The sequence below is a fragment of the Monodon monoceros genome, unplaced genomic scaffold (genome assembly GCF_005190385.1).
Source record: "Monodon monoceros isolate NGI ecotype Baffin Bay Population unplaced genomic scaffold, NGI_Narwhal_1 Super_Scaffold_22, whole genome shotgun sequence".
NCBI lineage: Eukaryota > Metazoa > Chordata > Mammalia > Artiodactyla > Monodontidae > Monodon > Monodon monoceros.
Window position 1 is genome coordinate 122770408 of NW_021703779.1, and position 4688 is coordinate 122775095.

The 4688-nt window shown below is 45.9% G+C and overlaps 1 pseudogene; it reads left to right on the forward strand.

Annotated features, from left to right (window-relative positions):
* Positions 1-730: 730 nt before the first annotated feature.
* On the forward strand, positions 731-2058 carry LOC114906021 (annotated as a pseudogene).
* The last annotated feature ends 2630 nt before the right edge of the window (positions 2059-4688 follow it).

Here is a 4688-nt window from a genome sequence, read left to right on the forward strand (position 1 = left end):
TCCCTCCAGTCTCATATATGTATATTGCATATGTGTGTACACATGTACACACACCTGTACACACATGTTTTCTCTTTTGTGAACTGCTGTACCTGACCTCGATCTCTTTTTCCATTGGGGTCAGAGTGTTTTTCTTTTCAATTTGTATTAGCTCTTTATATATTAAAGAGCTGTACCTTTTGCCACATCTGTTATTAGTCATTTTCTTAGTTTATTATAGCATTTTAATTTTGTTTATGATCATGGGCATTTAGGAGTGTAAGATTTGCATTCAGGCAATGTATGGCTGTTTTTCTTAAAGAGGCAGTGCATCAGAGAGTGTAGCTTTGAGTTGGAAATTGGACTCTGCCAATTGTTAGCTGGGTGGCCCTGGGCAACTAAATTACCTTACATTTCTAAGACTCAGTTTCATTACCTGTAAAATATGGATAATGATACCTAAATTATAGTTTGTCAGGGCTAGAAATAATGTCCTCATCAATAACATGGGGGATATATAGTCTCTACTTGATAGCCTTGATGTGAGAGATTCAGTGAGATAATGCATACTAAAAGTTAGCACAGCTCTCAGAACCTTCCTGCCTCCGCGTTCGGACCTCGCTGCTCCAGCCTCCAGGCCCCGTCCCATCCTTCCAGCCTGCGACCAGCAGCAGAGAAAAACTAATTACATATCATTTTCTTGCCCGGTACATACTTTGAGGTGAGCAAAAAGATTACAATAAATTTTCAAATGAGGGAAATTGTGCACATCCAGGCCATTCAGTGTGGCAATCAGATTGGTGCCAAGTTCTGGGAGGTGATCAGTGATGAACATGTCATTGAACCCACTGGCACCTATCAATCATGGGGATAGCGACCTGCAGCTGGACCGCATCTCCATGTACTACAGTGAAGCCATAGGTGGCAAATATATTCCTCGTGCTATCTTGGTGGATCTAGAACCTGGGACCATGGACTCTGTTCGCTCAGGTCCTTTTGGTCAGACCTTCAGACCAGAAAACTTTGTTCTTGATCAGTCTGGGACAGGCAACAGCTGGGCCAGGGACCACTATACAGAGGGGGCCGAGCTGGTCGATTCGGTCCTGGACGTGGCTCGGAAGGAGGCCAAGAGCTGTGACTGCCTGCAGGGCTTCCGGCTGACCCACTCGCTGGGCGCGGGCAACGGGCTCTGAAATGGGCACCTTGCTCATCAGCAAGATCCGTGAAGAGTATCCTGACCGCAGCACGAACACCTTCAGTGTGGTGCCTTCACCCGAAGTGTGCGACACCGTGGTGGAGCCCTAGAACGCCACCCTCTCTGTCCATCAGCTGGTGGAGAACACCATGAGACCTACTGCATTGACAACGAGGCCCTTTACAACATCCGCTTCCGCACCCTCAAGCTGACCACGCCAACCTACGGGGACCTGAACCACCTCGTCTCGGCCACCATGAGCGGTGTCACCACCTGCCTCCGCTTCCCTGGCCAGCTCAGTGCTGACCTCTGCAAGCTGGCAGTCAACATGGTGTCCTTCCCACGTCTCCACTTTTTCATGCCTGGCTTTGCCTCTCTAACCAGCCGTGGAAGCCAGCGGTATCGGGCCCTCACTGTGCCGGAGCTCACCCAGCAGGTCTTCGATGCCAAGAACATGATGGCTGCCTGTGACCCCCGCCATGGCCGGTACGTCACCGTGGCTGCTGTCTTCCGTGGGCGGATGTCCATGAAGGAGGTGGATGAGCAGATGCTCAACCTGCAGAACAAGAAACAGCAGCTACTTCGTGGAATGGATCCCCAACAATGTCAAGACGGCCGTCTGCGACATCCCACCCCATGGCCTCAAGATGACGGTCACCTTCACTGGAAACAGCACAGCCATCCAGGAGCCGTTCAAGTGCATCTCAGAGCAGTTCACTGCCATGTTCCGCCGGAAGGCCTTCCTCCACTGGTACACAGGTGAGGGCATGGACGAGATGGAGTTCACCGAGGCTGCGAGCAACATGAACGACCTCGTCTCTGAGTACCAGCAGTACCAGGACGCCACTGCAGAAGAGGAGGAGGGTTTCGGTGAGGAGGCCTAAGGCCAAGTCCCCACCACCGCAGGCTTCTCAGTCCCCTCCACTTTCCTCAGCCGCAGAATTTCCTCTGCGGAAATTTTCCTCTCCCTCAGAATTTGCGTTTTCTGCCTCTGTCTTGTTTTTTTTTTTTTTTTTTTTGGAGGGTAGTTCTAGAACAGTGCCTGGCACATAATAGGCGCTCAATAAATATCTGTTGTTTGTTGAATGTCTCCTCTCTCTTTCCACTCTGGGGAACCTAGATTTCTGCCATTCTGGGTAACCCTGTATTTCCTTCTGGTGCCCACTCCTCCCATCTGTCCAGTTAACATTTCCCTCTCTGTTTTCGAGATAACCTTTCAAGAAGCTGGGTCTCATCAAATCCCATTTAGAACCATGTGCTGGTAACCCAGATAGATGACCACCATCCTAGGCCCATGTGGTAGCCCAGGGGAAAGGAAACCAAGCAGCAGGTAGAAGTCCCTACAGGGAAGGGGTGGGGTTTTGGAGAGGGGCATCCAGGCTATTGAAGTCCTAGTTTCCAGATATCTCCCTGCTCCTCTCTCAGCTTCTGGGGAGGTGTTAACAGTATTATCTCCATTTTCAGTCTCCCTCCAAGGACTGTCCCGAGCCATTTCCTTTGTAAGGTTCTGGCCACCACCCCGTCAAGGGGGGGATCCTTCCCTCTTCCACTTTACCTCCTTCATAATGCTGGATTCCTTCCTTTCCCCTGGTCAGAAAAGGGGGTCAAGAGGAGCAAGAGAGAGACTAGCCTTGGTCTCTAAGCCTCCAGAAAGCCCCTCCCCAGCCCTATCTTTTCTTATAGAAAAAAATGAATATCAGCCCTTCTGTACCTATATGGAAAGCTATGTGCTGACACCTAAGTGTCATTCCCCAGAGAGGGGACAGGACACCCTCCATCTTTTGGCAACATCTCATCTCTTACTTCTGCTGTTGCCTTTCCCCCTACCCTTGGTTTTGTCCTATTCTACACTTCAGATTTCTATTGTGTTGAACTTGCTACTTTTTTTCATACTGAAAAGATGACATTGCCCCAAGAGCCAAAAATAAACGGGAATTGAGAAAAAAAGTTAGCACAGTACCTGGCACATGATGTGTTCGATGTTAGCTATTATTCCGCGACGGAATTAACCCATAGGAATTCTTTTTCATTCTGCTGGAGAATACCCATCTATATTTTTTATCATATATATATATACATATATATTTTTTAAACTGTTAACTATGTTTTCCTTTGCCTCTAATACATTTGGAATTTGTTTTGGAGTGATGTTGTAGCTCTCCCACCTGAATCACTGCACAATTTATTGAATGGGTATCTTTGGTTGGTTGAAATATCCGCTAGCTTTTTTGTCATTTCTGAGATGTTTTGTAAACTTTGCTTCGATGTTTCTGAGAGCTGATGCATCAGAATCTGGTGTGCGTACAGATTTGTGACAAGGTCTTCATGATGGAAGTTTTTTGCAACGTTATCTCAGTAAAAATAATTGTAAATGGCACAACACATTTTCTACTCAGAAGAACTGTTTGGTAATCGTTTGGGGTTTGGCTAAGCTAGAACCCTGCTCCCCAAAATGGACCTGCAATATCAGCATAGTGTGGGAGCTGGGTAGAAATGCAGAATCTCAGGCCCTGCTCCACACCTGCTGAATCAGAATCTGCATTTTAGCAAGAGCACATAAAAGTCTGAGGAACAGTAAGCTAGACCACACTTCAATATCTATAAAGACACACATATACACACACACACTGTTTTTTGCAAAGTAATGCATATCATTGTATAATATTTGGAAATCCTAGTTAAGTGTAAAATAAAAATTACGTAGACTCCAACCACCTAGAGTTAGCTCCTGTGAATATTGTAGTTTTCTCTAGAATTTTCATTATTTTTTAGATTGGCATTTCAGTGTACATAAGGCTGTGCATACAGATAATTACGTGGCATTTCCACATGTACCAAATATTCTTTGAAATAATGGTTTTTAGTGGCTGCCTGATGATCCATCCTATGGATAAGGCTTCATTTTCTCAGCCGTAACTCCATTGTTAAACAGTCGAGTTGTTTCTGTCTCTTTGGTATTGTGCTGGGAACACTCTTGTACATGCATTTTGAATACGTATCTGCTTAACTCTTAAAGATGGAGTCGCACAGGATTAAAGTGTAGGAGTGACTGTAGGAATCGATATATATAGACCAATGGGTGCGACAGTTTACCCTTCACGGCAGTGAACAAGTATGCCTGCTGTGGTATCTCTTCTGGCCAGCATTTATTTTTTTTTAAGTTCTTGTTTTTGAAATGATTGTAGATTCATAGGAAGTTGGAAAAGTAGTACTAGAGTCCCTTGAGCCCTTCACCCAGCCTCCCAATGGTGACACCTTACATAACCATAGTAGGGTATCAAAGCCAAGAAATTGACATCCATTGGTACAGTACTGTTAATTAGACTTCAGATCTTATTCAGATTCTCACCAGTTTTTATGTGCACTGTGTGTGTGTGTGTGTGTGTGTGTGTGTGTGTGTGTGTGTGTAGCTCTAGGCCATTTGATTCACATATAGAGTTGTGTAATCACCACCGTTGTCAGGATATGGAACTGTTCTCTCACTGCAAAGGAACTCCCTTGTACGGCCCCTTTA